Genomic DNA, 25981 nt, shown 5'->3' with positions numbered 1-25981 from the left:
GCTCCCTTTTAATGTTTCTTTTGCCCTCGATTCTTAAAGTGGTACTGCAGCCTCCAGTAACGACTCAAGCTTGAGAAATGTGTAGAATGTGTCATTGTGATATTAAGAAAAAAGGGCATCCCTTGTGGTAAAACAGCTTTACCTGGATGATTAGCTCAATGGTGCCACCTGCTGAGCAAAATGACAAGTCACTGAGTGCAGAAAAGTCAGACTGGTTCATTCATACAGTGTCTCATTTTACAGAGTCTGCATTGTTCATTGTTGTAGCTCTGCTCCTAGTCCTGCTTTGCATAATATACTGCAGTAAGTATATGGTCTTCCTTTGATCAGCTTTTTCCTTTGCATAAGTGCAAAGAGGAAGAACACAAACTCGAAATTAATGTGACTAAGTTATTATTGGGGACTGAGGAGGAGCAAGGTTCTTTTAGATTTAGAAGACTATGTTGGCCATCTGCTCCTTCCTCAGATTACAATGGAGGGTTCAAGTGATCTATTCATCATTATTTATTTGTTGTTAATATGGGATCCTCTCAGTTTATTCAGGTTTCTGTCATCTTGTATTAGTACATGCCAGTGGCTCCAGGAATAGTCTCTCTTCCTTCACCAGAGCTAACGCAGCCAAGTACCAAGCTGAGGGAGGCTGCAGTAAGCACAAAGGCAGAAAGAGGAAGAGAAGCAGACAAAGCCCAGAGTTTCTCGTCAAGCTCAGAAAATTGAAAAGATTGAAGTCTGTGCTGAATAAAAGATCTCTCTCACTAGGCCAATGTTTCTGTTTTTAATATCAGAAAAGCTCATTGCTCAAAACTCCATTCAGTTCGTTACCTCTCTAATCTTCAGGACAACTTTTAGATTCAAGGTCAGATGGGGGGGAGGGAGGAAATACAGAGCTAAATACTGCCTTGAGTTGGGTGGGTGCACTGGGGGCAATGTGAAGGAAAGACTACAGAGCTTTATCACCGTCATAGCGACACAAGAGCAGGTAAGAATGTCTTCCCATCCCAGCACTCTTCAGAGCACCAGGAAAGGCCCAGCTATCAATCCTTGCACATCACAGGGAGACATGGTGTGTTACTTATAGGGTGTGGTCAGCCCCCACACCATTTGTGTATATACTGCACTTTGTGGCACATTAGCAGAGTTGCATCCTGCTCATTAATGTGTGCTCCCCTGGGACAGCAGGCTAGTTCAGGGACCCGCAGCATGGTCATCATTGCTTTTCTCCTCACAGAGCCTGCTCCTTGTGGAGGAGAGTTTCAAAGCAGTACAGGGGAATTAGCCACACTTCTTATTTTAAATGAAGATGGTCTATGTCCAAAATGTTCTGTGCTGCTTTGAAAACCATAACCCAAGAAAGGAAAAGCAGGGCTATATACAAAATCATATGTGTTTTCACACTATGTACCAGAGTGGCAACAATACCCTCTGAATAAGCCTCTCTATTAAATAGTCTAATTCAGGATAACCTGAAGAGAAGCCCAAGGGCAAATGCAGCCCACAGCATTCTGCAGCATGCAGACTTATTCTTATTTGGACATGCAGCTGGTAGTGATCTTGATCCATAGATTTCAAGTCCAGAAGGGACCATTCTATCATCTAGTCTCACCTCCTGTACACCACAAACCATAGAATTTCATCCAGTTACCACTCTATTGAGCTCATAACTCAAACCCAAGTTGCCTCTATGTAGTCTTATTTTCAGATGAGTAAAGAGAAGGAGTGAATTCCTGATCCAACTGTAGCCTAGCAGGGCTAAATTCATCCCTCATCGAATTCTGTTACACCAGAGATTAGTTTAGTCCAGGACAAGATGTCCATCAAGGTTTAAAACTGCCCAATTACAAGATCAGTCAATATAGTAATTGCTCTGATTCATTCTACTACATATTAGTTGGATTACCACATACTACCCACATTCTCACTAGGAAAATAAAAACTGCTATTGACACCTGTGATGTCTTGATCTTTTTCCAAGTGGTATGATGCGACATCCTGAAATCACAATCATCAGAAAGGAAGTTTTCCCTCATGGCATTTTAAATTTACATTTTTAATGTCCTCCCATTATTCTTCTAGGAATATGTCAACATCAAAAAGTCAGCTCTCCCCCACAAAAAAAAGGGATACATGAAAACAATGGATATTACGGTGACTGCATTCCTTCCATGACACATTCATAGATAGTGGGGTGGATTTAAATCACCAACCTGCTGTAATAACCATGTTTTTTCTTCTGAAACAAAGACAGAGTAATCAATTTTTGTATGATGGAGGATGAATCACAGCGCTAGCAGGTCATGTGGAATCTAGTGCGCTAACTGATGGTATTCAGTGACTAGTAGATTGTATTGGAACATCCCAATCTTCTACTTGCCAAATTTCTGCAGTAGTACCTCTCTGATCATAAACGCCAAGTGACAGAGGACAGGGTATATGGGAATATTACACATGTCAGAGGATTAGGGTGTTTTTGTAGATATTCTGAATTTTTCTTTTGGGGACATTTACAGAAGACTTAAAATGCAGTTGTTCCCTGCTGTTGCAAGCACATTCTTCTAATGAATAAAGAACATGCAGGGCCTCTTCTACCCTGTCTTTTTCCATCTCTCAAACATACACAGAAGATGTGATTTCTGCCCAGTGCTCTAAATGTCAAAGTGAAGAAATTCAATGAAGCACGGGTAAACGGCGGGAGTATCTATGACTCTCTTAATGGCTCTCCATGCGTCTCTGGACCCTTTCAGTTCCTGAGCTCGGACAGTTACATTGCCTAAGGGTAGTGAGAGGATGGGTTATTGGTGAGGTGTGAGATGGGCGTGAGCCTAGCCACTAGGGGCAATCTCCACCAAGATCTGAGCCTTTACTCCACGCCTGTTAGAGCTTGGGGTTATGCTGATTGGGACCCCTCATTTGAGGAAAGCCTCTGGATTCAAGTCCAACCGCCACCTCCTTGTGGTGAGAGTCGGTAACTGGCTTGGATAGCCAGGCGGATTGCGGAGGACGGACCCACATCCTTTGGGTGTGTGGTGGGGTTGGGTAACCCCTTTATTTTTGCCCCCCTGGTAAGGGTAGCCTCCCCCAGGTACGGGTTAGAGTCCCCCAGGTACGGGTTAGTTCCCCCTGGTAAGGGTAGCCTCCCCCAGGTACGGGTTAGTTCCCCCTGGCAAGGGTAGCCTCCCCCAGATACGGGTTAGTTCCCCTTGGCAAGGGTAGCCTCCCCCAGGTACGGGTTAGACTCCCCCTGGCAAGGGTAGCCTCCCCCAGGTACGGGTTAGACTCCCCCTGGCAAGGGTAAGTTTCCCCCTGGTAAGGGTGAGTTTCCCCCTGGTAAGGGTATATCTTTTAGCTATGGAAAAAAGGAATTTTGATTCATATACTGGATTGGCGCTGGACCGGGTTAAAAACGCCCCCGCTGCCGGCTTTGATGCCCCGTTGGCAGTGTTAAATATATTAGGGGAGTAATACGTGTCGCTGGACCTATGGATAGAACAGGAGGGACGCAAATGATGTCTCAAATGTATGAGACTGAGTATCTGGTCCCCCCAGTTAATCCAAGAGGTGGCTGGGGAGGAGTGAGGAACTGTAGTAAGTAAGACCGAGGTGAAGGAGATTTTATTGATTTTACCAATGGTTTTTACTGGAGTGTTTTTAATAATTATTTATGGATGAGGATGAGCCAAATTTTAAGTATTTAAATGAATTTGAGGATCCATATTTTAGAGATCCAGCTATTAAATTGTGAGACACAAAAGGATTGAATTTTGTTGGGTCAGTAGTGATTTTTAGTTGCTAAAAGGAATGATGGAGTATTTTATTGAAATACCCTGTGGACAATTACTTGTCCATTGTCCTCAAATTTTGGCATCCTTTTGGAAAATGGGCCAGCATATAAATGTGTGCACCAAAGTAAGGCCATTAGGAGTAGTGTGTAGTAAGTGTGGAAAATCCTTCTCAGTTCCATATATTGCTTGCCACTACCCAAGTGCGTGGCCAGGAGGTGGATTACCTGAGGAATAGGTCATGCCTTTTCATATGTGGGCTTCGTTCCATACTCGTTGGGTCTTAGCCAGCATTGTTAAGCATCGACACCACAATGAGAGGAATGCAGCAAGGAAAGAGAAGTAGGTGTTAGAAGGAAGGGTTAAAGAGGGAGTTATCTCGTTAAATAAGGTGTGGACAGAGAGGAAATTAAAACAGGCTCGATAAGTATTGGAAGTGAGTATGAAGGGAAAAGAAATATTAATAAGTGTATAGGGCTGGAACTTAAAAACAATAAACAAATAGGCAGATAAGCGGTGGGAATTGGCCAAGAAGCGTTAGTTGTGATACGAATTGTTGGAGATTTAGCCGGTTGGAGGAAAAAAAATGTTTGTTAGAGGGTGTCTGAAGTTCCATCCACCACGTAGAGAATTGTACCTTTAAAGGAACATCAAAGAGTTTGGAATCAGATAAGTAGGAATTTTAAAGACAGGTACAGCATTATAGAGAGGGGAGGAGATAGGAGGAGTTTAGAGGAGATTGAAGGTTTACTTATGGTGGATTCGACCAAAGCTCTTGGTTGGGCTAAATTGGAGAAGGTTTGTTTTTCTTTGGTAGAGAAGGAGAGTGAGGAAGGACGAGTTAGGACGAGAAGTGTAGTGGGTGGGATGAGGGAAAGGGGGAGGAAGAGACAATCCAATGCCCTTAGGAGATACGCTACTAAGAAGGCTAGATATAAGTTTTATCAAGTGTTGTTTGAGAAAGATAGGAGAAGACTGGTGAGAATTATATTAGGTGAGCCAGATAGGGTTAATTGTGGAATTCCTATGGAGGATATTGAAAAGCATTATAGAGAAATGTTGAGTGAGGTGGGGCACGGGAGTATGGTAGGATGGCCATCATCTGCGGAGGTTGCGGATAATGATTTATTACTGAGTCCGATCTCCGCAGATGAAGTGAGGAATGTTTTAAGGGAATTTAAAAAGGATAGTGCCCCAGGCCCAGATAAGGTTAATATTAGTGATCTCCGGGATGTTTTTAATATGGACTCTCTTATACTCACAAAAATATTTAATATGTGGTTTTTAGAGGGACAGATCCCTAAGGTTTTTAAGGAGAATAGGACTATTTTAATTCCAAAAACAAAAGAGGAAGAATTAAAGAAAATAACCTCATGACGACCTTTGACAATTGGCTCTGTGTGGGTGACAGCCTACAAGAAAATTTTAGCAAAACGATTGTCGGAAGCAGTGAAAATTTGTGCTAGGCAGAAAGGGTTTGTAGCTGCTTCTGGGTGTGAGGAAAATATCTCTATTTTAAATAATTTAATAAAAGGAGCAAAGCGGAATGGAGATGAGATAGCGATCGTTTTTGTGGATTTAGCTAAGGCGTTTGATTCGGTAGGGCATGGCCATATTGTGGCTGGTTTGAAAAAGTTTGGAATTCATTTGCATTTTATTGAGATTATTAGGGATCTTTATGAGGAATGTTTTACACGGGTGTAGGTGGGTGCTAGTTGTACAGAGTCTATTTTAATAAAAAGGGGGGTTAAGCAAGGTGATCCTCTCTCCCCCATTTTATTTAATATTGCCTTGGATCCACTTTTAACGAAATTAGAGAGGGAAGGGAGTGGTTTTTATGTACAAGGCAATATGGTCAAGTCATTGGCTTTTGCTGATGACGTGGCTATTTTAAGTAGTTCTTATCTCGGGATGCAGAGGAATTTGGGGATTTTAGAGAGATTTTGTGAGAGTAATAACCTTCGGGTGAATGTTAATAAGACCAAGGGTTTCCACATTTTAACTAAGTATAAAATGTGTGTGGTGAATCCTAAGGATAATTGGCGGTTAGGAAAAGAAATGATTAAGTATGTCCAACCAGGGAGTTTTGAGAAATATTTAGGTGCTAAGATTGATCCGTGGATTCGGGTAGGAGGATTGGGATTGAAAGAAAAGTTGATTGAGTGGAGCGATAGATTGATGGAAGCCCCATTGAAACCAGGTCAAAAGTTATCGATTTTACAAATTTATGTTTTACCAAAATTATTTTATAACTTGCTTTTAGTGGATCCTTCTTTTAATCTATTGGAGGATTTGGATTTGGTAGTTCGGAAGAAAGTTAAGGAAATTTTACATTTGCCTCAGTGTACTACGGATGGTTTATTTTATTCTAGAGGTAGGGATGGGGGGTTAGCGTTGATGCGGTTTAGTATACAGGTTCCCAATATGTTGCTCCGTAAGTGGAGGCGTCATGTGGTTTCTAAAGACAATCGGGTTGATCTGTCATATTTGTATGCAGGAGAGAATTTGATTGATAAAATAATGGAACTTGGTGCTGCTACCCCTCATCCCAGGAAATGGAGAGAGGAAGAGTTTTTGCGATGGTCTAGGATGAGATGTCAGGGTATAGGGATAAAGTACTTCCAGAATGATAGGATTAGTAATACCATTTTTAAAAGGTCAGATAAGATTAAGCCAGCAGTATATATTGCGGCTTTGCAGCTTCGGGCCAATGTGTACCCTACAAGGGAGACATTGTCGAGAGGTAGAATTGGCCACAATGCGTTATGTAAGTGGTGTGGAAAGGTCAAAGAAACTGTTCCTCACATCAGTGGACAATGTTACAAGACTAAAGAGATGAGAATTAAGAGGCATAATAGGGTAGTTTCGGCCTTAATAGATAAGGTGGGGAAGTTAGGTTGGAAGATATTGGTGGAACCGCACCTGAGAAATAGGAAAGGGGATCTTAGAAAGCCAGATATTGTCTTTGTTAAAGGAGATACTTCTGTGGTGGTCGATGTCACGGTGAGATGGGAGGACAACGAAGGGAGTTTGGAGCAAGCCCATGAGGATAAGGTGACATATTATCTCGAATTGGAGAACGAGATCAAGACCTTAACGGGAGGTAAAAATGTTCACTTTTTTGGGTTCGTGGTTGGGGCGCGTGGCAAATGGAGTGAGAGGAATGAGGATTTATTGAAAGTTTTAGGTATAGATAGAGGGAAAAATTTTAAAGAAAGTATATGTAGAATGGTCTTATATTCTACTATAGATATGATGGCAATATTCAGTGACCGGTAAAGATCCCGGAGTTTCCATTCCGTGTATCTTGCCATAGCGATAGTTTGCTAGATTTGTTTTTAGGTTTTAGGGTTTTTTTTTGTGCTATTACTACCTATCCTGGTAGTTGTTTTAACAATAATAAATGCTTATTTTAGGGCTAATTTTATGTCTATTTTTAAATTATTAATGGCTATTGATTTAGTTTTTTAACTTATCGGACATGGATGCGGACTGGCCGCAGAGTAACCAGGAAAGGGCAGGTAGTCACGCCTATACATGAATAGCCAAATGCCTAGTCATCTAATTAGTGACGCGCATGAATGGATGAACGAGATCACATCTGTCTTTTTCCATTTCTCAAACATACACAGAACTGTGATGACATATTGAAAACAAGTATCTTTTCTGGCACAACTGAAATACCCAATACCAAAGATGTTCCCCTCTGTACAAATTTCATTGAGTAGTATTTATCTTCTGCCTACCCATAATTCCCCTATTAATTTTCAGTGCAGAGGGTGATGGTTTGTAATTCTTCTCTATGTGACCTTGCTAGCACAGATGGTCAAATTTAACTTTGCATGTTAAAGTGTGTGCACAACTGAATGTGAATTGTGCACGGGTGAGACCAGTTAAACCTGTCAACTCTAATCTCTATACAGAATAAGCAGTTTACTTAACTATTAAACCAGAATAACTATCATATTCCACACTAGATATGGCTGCAGCAGGTTGGTGAATTTGACTTATGTTTTGTGCCAATTGCTCACTGAAGTGGAGCTAGGTTCCCTCCCAGTGTGCTCACACATTCTAATGCATAATTTAAGTGGGGTTGTCCATGTAGAGGTCATCTGAACATTTTAAAATTAAAAAAAATAAAAGTAAGCTAAAGCTGTGTGTCGATTTTGCCAAAACTAGTTTGACTTTCCTTATAAAAACAGTTGTGGGTTAGGACACATTCCAAGGAAGAGTGGCTTCCATAACCTAATCAGGCTTCCCTAGTTGGTTGGTCTCCAGCTTGTAAGTATCACAGAGACTACAGCCAGGGTACTGAGAAGCAAAAAGAAAAAGATTGTCCAAAAACAGGAAAACAGAGTTATCATGAGCAGATTATGGAAAGGAATTCTCTCACCACTAGTTTTTTAATGTCTTTATTTTTGTTATACAGGCAGTCCTCTGACTTAAGACACAATTAGTTCCTGAAAATTGCATCACAAGTCAAAATGTCATAACTCAGAACTACAATCCATTCCCTTGCAGGACCGAGGGTCATAAAGTCAAAGCTAATTGTCATAAGTTGAATCATGGTGTCAATTCAGAAACATCTTTAAGTGCCACTTGTCAGAAACTCGAGGACTGTCTGTAATTGTACAGTGAATGTGATTAAACTGTTTAAATTTAAGGCCTTGTTAATTGGCAAAAATAATGGCAGCATCAATGCCCTGAGTCTTCTTGTTATTGGAAAGGTTTCACTACTGATAGGTCAAGTGACATTGTGGGGAGAGCCTCATGCAGTTTTCCCAAGATAACCTTTTTTGTCTCTGGATGCAGGCACAAGGAATAAAATGTTCCCCTCCAAGGAATTTTAGCTGTGCATTTTGGTGAAATGTGAGCTATTTGAGCAAAGTCATGGATGGGTTTTTTTTAGCTACTTTAACATTAGTTTCAAGGAAACAGAGAGAGAAAGAAAGCAAATGCATACAGTATTGTCTTGACAATATGAAATCAGACAAATGTTCTATCATCCATTTCCACACAGCAAACATCCAGAAAAAAAATCAAAGCACGACTAGCCATAGGTGATCCTGGTTGTATTCAGAACACTTGAAAAATATCAAGTAATTGATCCTTACCCCACTCTATCGGGTGCTCAGTAAATATTAGTACTTTTCCCCCTTTTCAGGTGGGGAATTGAAGCATAAAGCATAACTGATATGGCAGAGGAATCAATATGATTTCTAATCCCAGCTCTAATAAGATTGCTATGCACTCCTGAAAATTAGACTCAAAATGTCTCAAGTTGGCACCTAAACTCTTTGGAGAGAATCTTTAGACTCTTGGCCAATAATTACATTTATTGTTCTCAGTACTATACAAACACAGGAGTCTAAATGGAGCCAAATTCAATGGAATTGCACCAGAGATAGATTTGGCCCATCGTCCCTGCTCTCACCTCCATACAAGTCTAAATCAGACTCAGATAATGCAATTCAAATTTTTAGGTGCTATTCCAAGCAAACCTCCAAACTTGCTAAAGATGTACCTACCACTACTTTCTTACCATTGAGATTACATCATGTTGCCTTTGGAGTGTCATTGAGTGCTGCGCCTGATCAGATAGCAGTTTAGTAGCCAAGAAGCTTTCCTTTGACACAGCTACTAATGATTGCAAGAAGGAAGGAATTTGAAGAAAATCAAACCAAAACTATTAGAGGCCCTGAAAACAACAAGTCAAGACTTTCCTTCTACTTTGTCTGCAAAGCCAGACCTACAGTATATGCTGTTCAGATACATTCTGACACTCTTTATAAAAAGGAAGAATAACCCCTTAAATCTGATAAAGAATTTCAGGCTGAGGAGCATGTACACACTAAATCTGCATTAAATCAGCAAAGCTCAGTCCAAGTAGAGAAAGCCAAATAAAGTTCTGAGATAGCAAGAACTTTCATTTTCTTCTGGTAACAAGAAATCTATAAGGGAGTGCTATTTAAATAGAAGAGTTCTATCAAATTTACTAGAGAATGGTTTCCTTTCAATAGGTGGTTTGAATCATCCTGCGAATTTGAGAGAATTTTAGAGGACGGTCAAAAAAGTTAGTAAGTTTTCTGAATGGCAAAACTTCCAGTGACTTCAATGGCATTAAATGTCACTCTAGGTTTTAAAAACATTTCTTTAGAACCCTATTGATTCAATCCTTAGGAAATTCTATAGGCCTTCCCCGTGAGTGCTATTACAAGTGATTTTAATAAAATGCATTAAAATTAAGATTTCAACATTATGCTGGATACGTAAAATTCACTTGTAATGTGGAAGAAAGAGCAAGGGTGTCAGTGCCACTTAAACACATGAGTGGGGGGAGAAGGAGTAGCAGCCACTTTGCCAGTTTACAAGTTGTACTAATCATCCTGCAGCCTGTCCAGACATTGGAAATATCATCCATCCCCTCTGTAGTTCAATTGCTTTGGCTTTATGTAGCAAGGGTGCACAACGTCTTATTCGTATTAGTTGCCAATACCGTTTATTCAGAAGATTGCTTCTGAATACTGTCAGAGTCCCAGAATTTTCAATGAGGGATTATAAGTTACATGTACAAGCTTCCACTGTATATGAAGTTAATCAATGCAAAGTAAAAGGGAACATGTTATCAGCCAAATTATTCTTAGCACATATATAGATGACAAAAAACTGTCAAGTCAAAGTTGCTAAAGAAGGATTTCTTCCTTCAAGCCATTGTGTTTAGGGTTTGTTGAGGAGGAGAGGGTATGTACCCATTCATGCTCTAAAGCATGTTTATTTTATTTTGTTTGCCCTACACTGAGCATGTGTATCTCTCTTTCAATATGCATGTTTGATTTTTAGCAAGTGTTGAGAAATCAAAATAATGTGCAGCTTTTCTCTGAATCGGGAATTGACACTTGCTAATTGCTTGCTCATTCATTTCTGCATTACTGAAAGGACACTGATTTTGTTTCACTGGAAAAAAAAAACTAAAATGCCCAACTAACCCTCCAGTTTGCTTCTTTGGCATGCCTGCAAAGTAAAGTATAACACAAATTATTAACTTCGTCAATGAGCAAGAGGTTTCCTAATTTGCCTTCAACGCTGGTGACCTCATTTTGTCAGGTGCCAAAAGAGATTCCTGTTGGCAACAGCAAGTTGTGGAGAGTTTGCAGGAAATACTATAATATAGAAAAAGACTTAGTTGGGTGGGAAATCAGATGTGCAGGGACCCCAGAAAGCTAGTTAAGGATCTTGACCTTCCAAGCATCAGTGATAGGACAAGATGGAAGGGCGGCTTGCAATGGAGCTGAAACTTTAAAGTAAACAGGGAAGAAGCTTTCATACTTTGGGGGTGGAATCCCTGGAATGGAGATGCCTTCACAACAACAAGAGCTGCTACTGGCCATGTGCTGCAAGAACATGGGATCCCAGAAGTCTGTGGTCCCATGTACCTCGCATGTGGTACATGGATCCTGTTGGCCCTACTCCAAACACCTGCACAGTGCTAGGAAGGAAGCACCAAGGCTATGTCAGTGTTTAACTTTCAAAAATTGTACTTGTATAAGAAAAATAGGTTAAATTCCTTAAGGTGTCCTTTGAGTAATAGATGCTCTTTCCAGTGCTTTCACATCAGCTGAGCCCAACATAATATACACTATGAAAATATTTAAAATGAGCATCTCCACAGTTTCCCAATTCACTAACCACAACATTAACCAAAGGGCTGTTGAGTGTTATTAGTCTATAGGCATCATTCCGGATGATTACGCATTTGGTTCAAACTGATGCTCAGCAAGGTGTAAGAAACAGTCTGTGGAACTACAGTATGCTAAAGAACAGAACTGCCACTTTTTATATTAATCCAATAGTGGGGACATCACACACACCTCATTTCCTTTCTGTATTAAACACTAATACTGTCCTCCAGGTTATACATTCCCCGCCCCCCAGTTATTGTTATGAATAACATCCCAGTTTTGGTTTCATTCTCAGGAAACATGCTCATTCTCAAAACAAGAAAATTGAGAGACTATGCATGAGCGTTTGCCATTTGCACATGTATCTGTTGTGCTTGCTCATATGCACACCATGGAAGGTTGAGAGGATGTGCATATCTTAGTACTGGCAACACTGGCATCTACTCTTAAACCTAGCTTGTCGCCAAATTGCTGGGAGTTGGGGACACTTTGGTCTCATTCTTAAAAACACTGTCCCTTGAGTAGTAAACTGTTTGTCGCAGCAATACCTCATCTTTGTTCACTGTTGAAACACCAGTTCTATTAAAGCTACTTCTTCTGGAGGCTTTTTTGTTCAAAACACTACAAAAATGGAGCTGAATTACCCTTATATTAAATTCTATAGGAATTTTTCATGCAGTGATAGCTATTCTATAGGCTTTTTTTGAACATGTAGAATTTAATGGAAAGTTATGTGCCTGCTATAGAATTCTGTAGAATAGATCAAAACAGCTGTAGGATGATTATATAAAGTTTAAGTGTAAATTCTATAGCACTTTTTAAAGTTTCCATTGAACCCTTTTAGTTTCAACATTATTAAATCCTAGCGTACTTTTCCAGATGTGGATACTAGAAATGATTAAGCAGAATTCTCCGTAGGCTTCAGCTAGGAACTCAGCTTTAAAAAAAGTCAATACACTGGCCCAGAGCCTCAAAAGGTACTTGGGTGCCTCAATCCTATTGATTTCAATGAGAGTTAGGCACCGAAATACATTGTGAATCTGGAGCTGTGGCCCATGACTATTTTTGGAGCACCAGCTTCAATAAGAGTACAGCTATCTGGTTACAGCCCATAGTAGAAATAACACTTTCCACTTTATACTCTCTCTCCTCCAGTTGGATTGGCTTCTACAATCACATTCTATTCATGTTTGATAGTAAATTGCTTTTTGTATAAGAAAATGAAATACAAATATTCCGGCGGGTTAGCTAGACTTCCCAGCATTACTTCATTTTTTGGAATTGATGAGCCTCAGCTATTAGCATACACAACAAATACATACACTTTACCAAAAATTACTATTTGAATGAAGTTGTCTAATTGCAATTAGACATGACAGAGTAAATTTGGTGTGATAACTTCCTTCCCCTTCACGCTTGTGATTAACAACTTGATTGGTCTGAATTAAGAAAAAAGACCTTACGGACTGTGCAGCAGTGAGCATTGAATCATCCCTTCCAGCTCCATTAAAAGAACCACTTTGAAATCAATGGGAGTTGAGGGCACCCAGTGCCAAATAGCAGGGTGCATATATGCTGCTTTCCCACATTGCATCCAGGGATGTTTCCACCTTGGAAGCATCAAGTCTGGTACTGTACATGGACCACTTCGGACAAGTTCTTTTCTTCATATTTGGGGCATTTAGCAGCACAAATGGTTAATGCAGCCCCTGGCTAGGTTGGTATAGAGTCAAGTGAATGCTGTGCACTTAAGATGTAGACTAGTCAGCACTACATAATAATGTGCTGAAGTGTCTTATTTTCATTATAAACCATGTGTTTGAGTGGTTTCAGAGTAGCAGCCGTATTAGTCTGTATCCACAAAAAGAACAGGAGTACGTGTGGCACCTTAAAGAATAACAAATGTATTTGAGCATAAGCTTTTGTGGGCTACAGCCCACTTCATCGGATGCATGGAGTGGAAAATGTAGCAGGAAGATATATATATATACACACACACACACACACACACACCATGAAACAATGGGTGTTACCATACACACTCTAACAAGAGTGATCATTTAAGGTGAGCTATTACCAGCAAGAGAGAAAAAATGGTAGTGGTAATCAAAATGGTCCATTTGCAGCAGTTGACAAGAAGTAAGGAACAGTGTGTGTGTGGGGGGGATGGAAATAAACATGGGGAAATAGTTTTACTTTGTGTTTGAGTGTTATTCTGGAGGTCCTGGCTATTTCATGGGTTCCCCCATTATGAAATGTATTCTCCATTATAAAATGAACCAAAGACGAGAGTATTAAACAGTTCCTGATCATTCACCCAGAATGAAATTAATCCATTGATCAGGACTACATATTTGAAGGGAGGGTGGTGTGGAAATGCCAGTATAGAATTTCAAAGCACTGTCATTTCTTTCCTTCTCACTGAGCAGAGTACTAACAGGGCCTTGATCAGTGTGTTACTAGCTCACTGTCAGGGCTGCCAACAAATCTGGCAGGTCCTGGAGGAAGGTTATTTTGACTGTCAGCTTTCCCTAAAAATGGACTGTAAATATTATGGTCATTTCAAACTACTGAAACAACTGAGACCAGCAGTTTTACTGAAGATTGTTTTCCTTGAAGGCAGCTATGCACAGTGAGGTGCATTCCTTCTCCAATACTATAGCTCCAGCTAGAATTTCATTGTTGTCTATGTCTTTTAAGGTCATCTAATTATAGATGTTTATTGATTACACCATAAATATTGCAGGCCAGATCTACTTAAATGCTCCAGCTTCTTGTGTAAAGCAGTCAGATCATACTGGTAAAACTGGCTGTACATCTGTAGAGATTCCTGTGCAAAATCCAGGAAGATACAACTCTACAGTGGCAAATGAAGAGAACATGCAAAGGGAAAGCTTGGTGCACAGCAGCAGCTCTCTGCAGGACTGGGGCAATGGAGAAGTCAGGTGAGTGGTGGAGAGATGCACGCATACAGACACACAGGGGTTGTCTGTAAGGATTGAGCCCAGGACCACCACATGTAAAAGCATAAGCCTCTACTGTTTGCTCAATCTACCTAGCTTAAAGGCAGTAGTAGACTCAAAGCTCTTTACCTGGTCCAGCCATGAGAGGGGGTAAATGTACCACACACTCGCTGTATGGGTTACACACAGTACAAGTTCGTAGCAGAAGCAAGGATGACTAATCAAGTTCCCAGAGTTCTGTGCTCAGCATCAAGTTGCTCAAAGTCTCTCTGAGCAATTATACCCAGCCACTAAAAGATCTATCAAATTCCCAGAGGACAAAGAAACAAAGTCTCACGCAATACTTAGAACAGAAATACCTAATTAAAACATCCATTAAAAAATCTACTTAGCAAAGCTAAGAAACCAATTGAAGCCTTTAGTTTTTTCTTTTTTTTAAAATCACCATATGATCTTGCCTAGATATAGAGCAATTGTTATATGGGTATTGGGATGCTCCTCTCACTTATACAGGCTATACACTGGTGTAATTCAATTGACTAATTGTCATTCCTGATTTACAGTAAAGTACTTATTCCAGTAGAAAAGATCAGATTTAGGCACCTTATACTAATATATTTACCCTTACCCGGTGAGGTAGAAAAAGTGACATTATGCTATCTTACAGATGGGGAACTGAGGCATAGTGCAACTCCTTTAGTCTCTCTCAGAGTCGCAAAGGAAGTATGAATTCTCTGCTCTGCCACACATAGGGTCTCCTGAGTCCCAGGCTAGTATCCTGACCATCCTCTCACTGGTGTAACAGAGGAAAAATCAGGTCTATATTCCTAATGAAGTTGGCATTAGTATGAACTAAAAATGAAGCTTGATGCATGTATTATGGACTATAGTAGGCAATCAGCAAAGTTCTCAAGTTAATAATGGTTTGTGATTGAATACTAAGTACTAACAGTGTCCATCTGAAGAAAAAAATTGATAATCAGCTTAGATACAATTCTGAGAATGAGCCTCCTACTTATTTAGATTAATAAAAATTGCCTATGTGAAATTCTAGGAGCTATTACAATCATGAGACAGTCACCCAAAACCACATCAAAATAAAACGCTACCTTTCAATTCATAACCCACCCTCGCCAATTCATCCCCCTTATTCTTCACCAGGGAAGATCAGGTGAAAGACTGTACTTTCAGCATTACTCTGTGGTCAACAAATCTGTGCTCTGTCTGGCCTTCTCACTAGCCACCACATACACACGGCTTCAAGTAGCCTCCCATTCCATTCCAGCCACAGTGTATAAAAGAGTAAGCAGCTCCCTTCACCAAAACAGCCACAGTAGTATGAGGATCATAAAGTCTAAAGTTTTCACCACTAAAGCCCTAAATGATTTTAGAAAACAAGGCTGGCTTCTTAAGCTGCACTATTTGGAAGCTGATGCCAATCACAGGTATAGATTAGGCCTTCTGCTAGAGATACTATTTAACATGACATTCTACAACAAATGGTCCTCAGGAATGGCTCATTACTGAGAATCATCTCAGAGCTAATTGATGCTTATTAAAAAGGACCAAGAGAAACTATTCTATCTACATTCTCATATGATTTCTCTCCAGAAATAATTCCGCCTCAAGCAGATATTCAGGATAGAAAATTTCAGCCCAAACAGTTAGAAGTTGGCAAAGTTATAAGCAACTGAAAACAGCAACTTACAAAAGGGGAAGAATAATCATCAAGGTAGTAAGGATTTTTTTTGATGAACCATTTCCCCCTTTACATATACACAAGAAAATACTGATTTCAGCCAAACCAAAATTGTTTTTGAAACTGGGTCAGTTTGACAAATCTCTTGACCCAACAAAACTTCGGAAAAAGTTTCAAAAGTGTCCCACTTTTCCAATTTTTTTAATTGGAAAAATTGAGCTGAAATGACTTTTCATTTTGAAAATGGACAAACTTAAACTTAAAATATTTAAAAAAGAATAAAGGTTGAAATCAAAAGGAAAAATAGATCAATAAAAACCCAGATTAAAAATCTGAAAAACATTCATGAATTGATTTCTCATTCTAATTTAAGAAGTTTTGTTTTTTTTTTATCACTCAGAAATCAGATCGAGGTGGGATATGGGAAAACTGTTTCCTCACCAAGCTCTCCTTTAAAATAAATGGTGGCACATTCCTTGCCTATTATATTTACTGCCTCCTTTCTTAGTAAGAAACTAATAGCTAAGTGTCAATAATTCATTCTTGGGTATTCTAAATCTTGATTCAATGCTAAAGATTAAGATGTGCCTATTATAAGGATGGGCATTGAAGGCTGGATCCAAAGTTCATTGAAGTTAATGACTTGAGGCCCTCCATAACACTTGTCCTTTACATTGTTACTATGCAGTGGGACCACCTCACTATGTGAAATCCTTGCCCCACTGAAGCCAGTGAGAGTTTTGCCAGGAGCCAGCTTACTTGCATAGGAAGGCCTCTGCTCACCTTTGCACCTGGAGAAGAATAGGTTTAGAAAAGTTGATATGTGCAGGGATTTTGGAGCTGACCTGGCAGTTACGGCTCTGCTATGTAAATCCAGTGTCCTTAACATCTGCACAGGGGTAACAGAACAGCAACAGCTATTGATCCATTGTCCATGGTGTATAACAAATGGAGAAGTATGATCTGCAGCCCCATTGCATGGCCATGCAATGGGAGGGGCTACATGCCTGTTTAAGTGCACTTTTTCCTCAGGACACCTGTAGATTTATCTGTGATCAGTTAAACTATGCTAGAAGTCACTTCAATAGGAAACTTTAATTTCGAAGTTTGATAAACATGGAGTTTCAGGCAGCAAAATGAATCAACTTGAATGCATCATACTCCTCTTCCAACATTATGATGATGTTTGCCACTCAGCCAAAGTAAATAAACCCCCACTGGCTGTAAGAATCAGTTAATGTTTGATAGTATAATTGGAAGAGCTCCAATTTCCAAAATGTTAGAATGACTTTTCTTAAAGTTAACAGCCAGATGAAAGAGCACATGTTGAGTTCTGCCCCCCACCCCAAAAAAGGCAACAAACACACTTTGAAGAAATGTGCGCTTCTCAGAATGTCCTCTGCCTAGTACTAAAAGCAGGAATGGAGCTTTGGAAGTGTGAATCAGTATTTATCAGAACTATTATCTTGCTTTCTTTTTTAAATTATTTCTGTTTGACTGACTATTCTGAAATGAGAATGTGTTATTTCCCAACTAGTTCTGAGTTACATGACTACACACTTTACTTTTAAGCGACAATTAAACTTAATTTTCTTGCTTAAGGGCTTTTTTAAAATAAAAACAAGTGTTCTATTTCCAGATAAACAGGATCCCCACAGCTTACAAAAAAGGAAAATATGGCATGTGTATTCTGTTTAGCTTAGTATGCACATTGGTGTTGGTGAAAGTTCATGGGGCCAGATGCTGAGCTGGTTGTAAATGATCACAGCTCTGTTGACTTCAAAGTGAAATGACAATTCACATCAGCTCAGAATCTGCTTCCACGTATTTTGTTGTAAGAATCTCACCCAATACTTGGTTTAGCAGGTTTGTCACACCAAAACACTGGTTAGTTCCAGATGCCTGTTTTGGATTCTAGAGTTTGCCTTCGTTAGTTATTACAAAATAAATCATATTAGAGGGCTCATCCAGCTCCCTTATATTGGCACTATCCAGTCCTACCTGCCCCATCTCCACCCTCAGGGCCTTCCAGTAAAAAAAAAAGACTTTTCCCAGATGGAGATCTCCTCTGTGCTGCTCTCACCCCTGTAGCCAAGGACTTCTACAAAGTTAAAAGACTAATACTTTTAATAAAGGGTCGATCCTTATCCCATAGTCACCTTGGTTCCCTTCACAGTGGGCTACATTTTCACCCTTGCCTGAAGCCCAAATGGCCCTGTGTGGCTGCTAGGGGGATTTACTGAGACAGGAGGGAAAAGGAAGCCTTCTCTCCTGAGCCACAGAGCTGAAGGAGCAGAACCACTCCATGAGCTGCTACTGCACCACACTGAGCAGCATCTGTGCCCCCATTCCATGCAGGGTAATGGCTGGTGGACCCACAAAGCAGAAGATCCACTGGCCTCACTCTGCTTTTCATCCAGTCCACGCTATCTCCTTAACCCCACTGAGTGAAGACTTGGAAGGAGCCACCATGTTATGATTCTTTGTGGCATAACTAGATAGGTCCCAGAAATCCTATTTTCCTGTGCAGCTAAAGCACCATAGTCCTGCTACATCTGGATTCCACTGTGAACAAGTTGCTGGGGGCAGGATTTTACACACTCTGCACATGTTTTTGTCTCAGGGGCACGCATGTGTACTGGGGGCAGATGAAGGAACGGATTGTCCAATGAGCCTAGTAACACTTTTATCCCCACTTTACACAGGGGTATGTGACTACACAAGGTAGTGGAGAATCAGTCCCCTGTATTTTAATTCAAGGCATAACCAAAATGAATTGCTTGGCACTTAGGTAGAACAAAAGATAAAGGTGATTAATAGCTGAGTGCACATGTACCAGGGTTGAGAGTGTGCTGCTAGAATAATGAACAGCATTGTATACACTAGCTATACTGCCCTTTAAGCACAAGACCCTATTTCCATCTTGAGATTAGTTATGTTTCCAAGCAATGCCTCTTCATTTTCTGACATGAGTGAAGGAAAGATTATGAAGAAAATCCCATAAAGTCATGTAAATGTAATTACATGCAGGCTAATATGATTTCAAGTCAACTATCAGTTAAGTTCCACAACCTGTAATAATGTTCCCTTTCCCATATTAAAAAATGAAAAGTGAGTTATTCTCCAAGAGTAGTATTGTTGTTCTGTAGTCTGGATCACCTTTCACTGAGGCCAAAAGATAACTCTTTGATAGATCTGTATAGGTGTTTACACACACACGCAGGCCAGTGACACATGTTGTAAGATATGTGATTTTGCAATGAGAACCTCTCTACAAATTGCATTATTTGTTATCACAGTTTGCTGCCTTCTGATCCAGAAAAGCCAACTCCTTGCACCTATAAAAAGTTTTCTAAAATTCCATTTAGATTCCTATTCCATGAAGAATTCAAGTTATAGTGGTCATAACCTACTCTGTGTGCGTTTAGTTTGTCTTGTACTGGATTGTTATCACTTGGGCCTTTACACTGTGAGTGCTCTAAGACAGAGAGCTGTTACATTGTCAGCATCAACTGCCTAGTGCTGTGTCCATTTATGGTGCTTTGCAGTATGAATGATAAAGAATAGTTGATCAATTTTCCATAAATACCACTCTTGAAGTTTGATATTGCAAATTAAGAGCTGATCTATTTTATGTTTTGCTTGTTGGTTTATTTTAAAAATAATCCCGTTAGAACAGCTGTCGAATAACAGCCCAGCTCTTATTTGCTATATGAAAGAAGCAGTTCAAATGCAGTGCAATATTTCCAGACAGGCCTTGTAAAAGGCATGATCATTGCTGCTCAAAGTTAAATTTACATTAAATCAACTGGGCTACAATGCAAGTTGCTGTTAGGCTTCTGAAGCCAATGGAATCCAAGACTGATTCTGGATTCCTCCTCATTTAATTACCTACATTATATGACAAAACCAGTTTTTAATGTTGAATTTCCATAGAAATGCCAATGCTGTATAATTTGTGTCTAATGATATTTTGAAAAAAATACAATTTTCTTAATTAGTAAATGTGATTAATAAGCAGTGTTACTCAAGCCATTATCTCTAAAAGTTAGCCTTGGCAACACTGCAATGTTTTATGAAAAAATACACTCCGAGGATTTTGCTTCGCTTAGCAATCACACTGCTCCCTGAAGTAAATGACTAAGACCAACAGACATGCATCCACAAACACTCTCTTATCCTCCCTTGAGCATCTGATGAGTCTTCATCATAATGCAGGTCAGAGGAGCTTTCTTCCTCCTCTGTGCTACATTGCTAATCAGCCCTCCAATTACTCCCTTGATTGAGACTTAACGAGCACAATCTTTCTCAGTTAGAGACCTCTGGCTCAGCCAGGGCTACAAGTTAAAAAACCCAAACAAGGAGCCTTGTTTTTAGCAAATTCTCAAGGTAAATTTCCCATGTTGCTGACATAGCATCAAGTGAGTAGAGGATGGTGGGAATGGGCAGATCTCTGGAGCAGTAAGTTATATTTGTGACTCAGTATTTCCAAGTGTCAGTAAGTTTTCAAGAGCCATAACTGATTTCTACATGGCACTACAGAATCTTCTTGCATAGTTTTTAAAAGGAACAATTGTTTGGTGCACCATTAATAATTACAGTATTCTCTTTGGACTAAGGATAAGTCAGTTAAAGTAGGTTTAGGAAAGAAGAGAAAACTATCTACCAAGCCTCTGAAGTATAGCTTCCCTTAATAATAAAAGAACTGAAAGCAATCTCTCAAACAGGAATTCAGCCTGTCATGGGATGCTCCACTCACTACTGGTCTAGCACGCACTTCCTCCTGCTCACCCTGGGGAGTGGCTCTCAAGGCTGACACCCCTGACCACAGTTTGCATGCCATCATTGTTCCTTGGACTGCTTCCTACTCTCTGGTGGTGGTGCTGCTACCTTTTCTATCGCTCGCTCGCTCAGAGTGTACCAGCTCCGAGAACCCATCTCCCTCTTTCCAGAGGATGACTACCACCTACTTTCCTGTAGCCTTTCCCAGCAGCCCCCAACCACTCCTGCTACTCCCCCAGGAAATGACTGGCCTTTCCCAACAACCAACCACTCTGTGGTCTGCTACTTAGCTTTATAGGCCCTGCCTGTTTCTGCACAGGTGAGTCTGTTCCTAATCAGTCTCCTGTACCCTGGCTCCTGCTCCAAGTGCAGCCTGTGGAGATAGTTGGCCTACTCAGCCACCTCAACTCATCTCAGTCCTGTGTGGGGTCAGAACATGTTTATACGCAGTGGCTTGTACATCAGATTATACAGTGAGATACAAATATATGACCACAAATAAGCATTGGAGGGTGGGATCTCTTAAGAAGAAGATTGCCCCTTATGTTTTTATTTATCTGTCCTTTGTTTCCTTAAAATGTATGTGGTTATCCTAATCCATGAATGGCTCTCAAACAAGTCCATTCTGTTCTGCTGCCTGGCTTCAATCCTAAGAGGCTCACCACATAGAAACCAAGACAGCTGGAAATTATTAAAATGTCATGTTTCAAGCTGACTAACTGCCTGCTTGTCTACTTATTAGAAAGGAATGATAGAGCAAAATTACTGGCATTTCAATACTCAGGTCTCTGTCAAGAGGTTTCTAAAATAGAGTGGAAGAAACTACTGCATGGGTTAGAGACTTTAATTTTCATTCAATAAAAATAATTTCCTTTCTAAAGTGAGGAATTCCTAGTTCCCAGATTAGCATCTGAGTGCTTTTTCGGAGGATTTGTTCATTACACCTTAGAACGGGGTCACCAGGACTTCAACAGTGACACAATTAGCTAAGAAGGATTCTGTGTATCTGCCAAACCCTGAGGAGGATCAAATAGTGAGTGTCCAGATGAACTGAAAATGCAACCTGCTTTACTCTGTATTTCAAAAAGTATTCACTAGCTATTTATGGATAGTCATGCATACTTGTCAAATCTTGGCAAGATGTTGCAGCATTTTGGTGTGGTGTTTGGTGTTCCTTCTCCTTCTGTAGGAAGGAAAGATGAGTGCTGAAACTGCATTTTATAAAATTGAACCAGCTGCAAGGAATTCTGGGTGCTAAGACCACTGAACAGTGTCTTATTACACGAAGGATAATTGGGAAAATGTGAACTTTTAATCTGGTTTCTACAAATTGTTTTATGGTCTGTGGCAGCTAGCTAATGTGCAGGCCAAGTGTGAGCAGAATGCCCTTATGCAGCAGACCCTGTTCTGCAGACGTCTTAAAACACACACTTAAACCCTGCTTAATTTTATGCATGTGCTTTGCTGAATAGGGATGGACTTAAACATGTGCTTAAATGCTTTGTTGAATTGGAGCTAATAAGAAACAAAATAAGAGAGAATTGCAGTTTATTACCACTCTTGCCCTAAATTTAGGTACCCTATACAAAAAGAAGTGTTAGTGTGTTTTGGACAAGGTGAAGATACTTTAACAATGAGATTATTCTGATCAGCATGATCACTGTTCCAGTATGTCCTTTTTTCCTGGTCTGGATTTGGAGCTTCCTGCTTCTAGTTCTGTCAGCCCCATGTGTTCAGCAAGTGAGGCTCCCAAAAAGCATGCAATTGACTTAAGAGTGAGTTTTAAAAAATGAGTTCTTTTTATTTGTCTTCTGTCTTTTAAGTTTTATGGGTGCACTCAGATCAATCTTTTCTCTACAGCCATGAAGGACAGAATTTTCTTAAATGAAAGCTGAGTTAATATTCCTAATCACCTGGCTGTAGGAGCTGCAGCTTTCAGAGAAACACCATCAAGTGAATCAGGGGCTGCTAACAGTGCTACTCAAACTTGAAAGGAAGATGGTAAAGCCTGCTCTTCCCTTTCAGGAACTCTCCCCTTTGCCTTCCATTGTCTCCACTTTATATTCCAGTTCTCATGAGCCTCTACTTACCCCCACATTAAGGGAGGAAGAGAAGGGTTTATATGTACATCCTGTCACAAGTTTCATAGTGTATATATATTTTAATGCCCCAACTAAATCATCCCCAAACACTAAAAGGCATCTCTCCTCACCAAGGCAAAAAAAATCAGAGCTTACCCTTAAACACCAAATATTATGGTTACACTGCACTTGAATACCTGTGGCTGCTGACTCAGGCTGCAGGACTGTAAATTTGTGGTGTAGACATTCAGGTCAGGATGGAACGCACACTCCAGCTCAAGCCTGAATGTCTGAACTACAATTTAACATCACTGGAGCTCAAGCCTGAGTCAGTTGATACAGGCCATCTGTGGGTGGTTAAGTGCAGTATAGACATACCCTAAATGTATAATTTTAAATTGTTACGATGCTAATGCATTGTTTGCTGTATTGGAATGTGTTCAATGGTGGTGAAATAGGTTCTTCACTCTGTATATGTCACAACTCTAAGTCTTTGATTCTATCACAAAACCAGATGCTTAGCTGGGATGAATGGCTGTTTATCCTTCTCCCAGGGTTGTGCTGCAGAGAAAGTGCACAGCATGGAAAGATTATGAAGGGGAATTCAAGTCTCCCAGGTGCCCCAGAACCAAGTTTTGACACAGTCTGTTCCCTAAGGGTTTCAAAATAGGGACTAAATGGTGGCATAGGCCTGGTGCTGGCTTTCTGAACAGGGATGAATTACCTTTCCTCCCTCCCCCTGAAGCATATCTGTATGTTGGGGAGGAGGGCAGGTCAAGGACATGGACAGCAGCTCCACAACATATTACTCCTTCTATACCCTGCAGTAGGAAGCCACCTACAGCAGTTGGGAGCTAAGGATTGTTTCCTTTAGCTCCAGGTATGTTTGAGTTCATAGCCTATATATTTGACTGCAAGCGCCTATATGGGCTTCCACCCTTGATGTGAGGATTTCTGCGCTCTAGCGCCTCACCTCCTGTTCATATGAGCCTATGAATCTACATTTCTATACTTTGAAGTACATTACTAAGTTCTCTTCCGCAGCTTGCTCTCTGGGGGTTGGGTGGGCATTATTCATTTAAGTCTAGTCTTAGCTGCTTCCAACAATGGTAAAAATCTAAGTGCCAAAGAAGGCCAAATACTGCTATAAAAGGCTTCCGATTTTGATTAATCTCCACCTAGCCCTACTGATGTGATGACAGTTGTAGAGGCAGTGAAGCCAAGCAAATCCACAAACTGTCCATCTGCTTAGTGCTGGACAGTGAGTGGCAGCCTAGAGGTGGGGAGGGGGAATAAGGGGTAGAAAGATGGAAATAGTATTAGAAAACAGTTTGGAGCCGCAAGTTGGACTTTCAACAGAGATTGCAGGTGAAATCCAGGCCTCATTGAAATCACTGGGAATTTTACCATTAAGAGGGCCAGAAATTCATTCTACAAGTTGGATCATGAACATTAAAGCAGCATGAGATTTGTAACTAAATGCAAGAGGGACTCCATGTTCTAAGATTTTTTTCTTTTTTGTCAGGAACATGAAAATGGGCCCATTCTCACTTAAATGTAGCTCATCTTCAATTGCTGTTAGAGGAATAAGCCATTTCTCATGGAAAATGAGCCCCTTTCCAACAAATGTTGGCTCCTTATTTTTGGAGTCATTCAGGATCCAATTCAGGAAAACATCCCTGTTCAGGACAGCACTTAAGCATATGCTTAACTTTAGGGATATGCAGTCTGAAATAGAGGTGGACTAAAACTTGTTTAGAAGTTTCCTTGAAAACAGCAAGTCACAAGTACTTTTCAAAGGTCCCTTTGTCCTCTGCTGTGGCTGCAGAGTGTTAAATGGATTAGGGGCACCCCCTCCTGTTTTAAAGGCCTTTGATGGAATGTAGGCTACACATCTGGGCTAGTGCAGCCACTCATCCCTGTGTGGATCACCCATGAACGAATGATATATTGGGAGGAAAAGTACATTTATTTTACTTTGACTTATTTGACCACCACTACAGCCCTGATAGCAAGCCCAAGCTGTGAAATAACCGAAACACCTCAAAATGTGCGAGATGGTCAGTTCTTTATCAGAGTACTTCATGACCAGTTTAGGGCCAGATTCTGCCACCCTTAATCGCATGCTAATCCATTGATAGCAGTGGGACTATTTTTGGAGTAAGGCACTACCCAGCTAAGGGTAACATCATCTGACCCTAAGAATGTACAGCCTTCAGGAGAGGAACCTTGTCTTTGCATCTCACACAGCATGCTATTGGTACTTAAAGCATAATAATGACAGCAATGTTTAATCTTTTGTGAGATATTACAGCTGAAACCAGAAAATTGCAGAGGAGCACCAACGAACAAGAATACATTTTTAAAAGTTAGCCAAATGTTAATGAACTTCAGGGGAAAACAAAATGTGTTTTGGGATTAGTTCAAAGGATTGGCAAATTGATAGGACAGTTCATTTTATTTCAACTACTTATTGTCTTTGTCTCCACCTGTGAGAAAGAGTGGACTAACCGCTTGTGTGCCCCTTTATGGCTCGATGTGCCATAGGAGGCTTTCGCCACCTGATGCTCCCTGCTAACAGCCACCCCAGTTCCAACATGGTCACTCTTCCTGTAACTTACTTGGCCCTTTGGCCACGTCACAATTTAATGCCTTCCTATCATAAGCATCTTTCTCAAATCTGGACCTTAGCGTCCAGAAATCTGGGTGCCTAGCATGAACCCTTCTAAGCTTAATTACCAGCTTAGCTTTGATCTCACTGCCACCGTCCAAAAATTCCAGGGTTTTGGCCCCCTCTGGTCTCCCAAAATCTACTTTGGGGGACCCCAAGACTCAGAAGCCCTGAGCCTTCAACAAAGGGAAATAACCCACTTCCCTTCCCCCTCTCTCTCCCACCCAGACTTTCCTCTCTGGGCTAAACTGAGAGTACTGATGCAATCTCTTTACATCACAATACCAAGAAGCATGTCTCCTTTCTTCCACAAAGAGACAAACCCAAATA

The sequence above is a fragment of the Chelonoidis abingdonii genome, chromosome 15 (assembly GCF_003597395.2).
Source record: "Chelonoidis abingdonii isolate Lonesome George chromosome 15, CheloAbing_2.0, whole genome shotgun sequence".
Lineage (NCBI taxonomy): Eukaryota > Metazoa > Chordata > Testudines > Testudinidae > Chelonoidis > Chelonoidis abingdonii.
The sequence above is the reverse complement of the archived record's forward strand: the minus strand, read 5'-3'. Positions refer to the sequence as shown.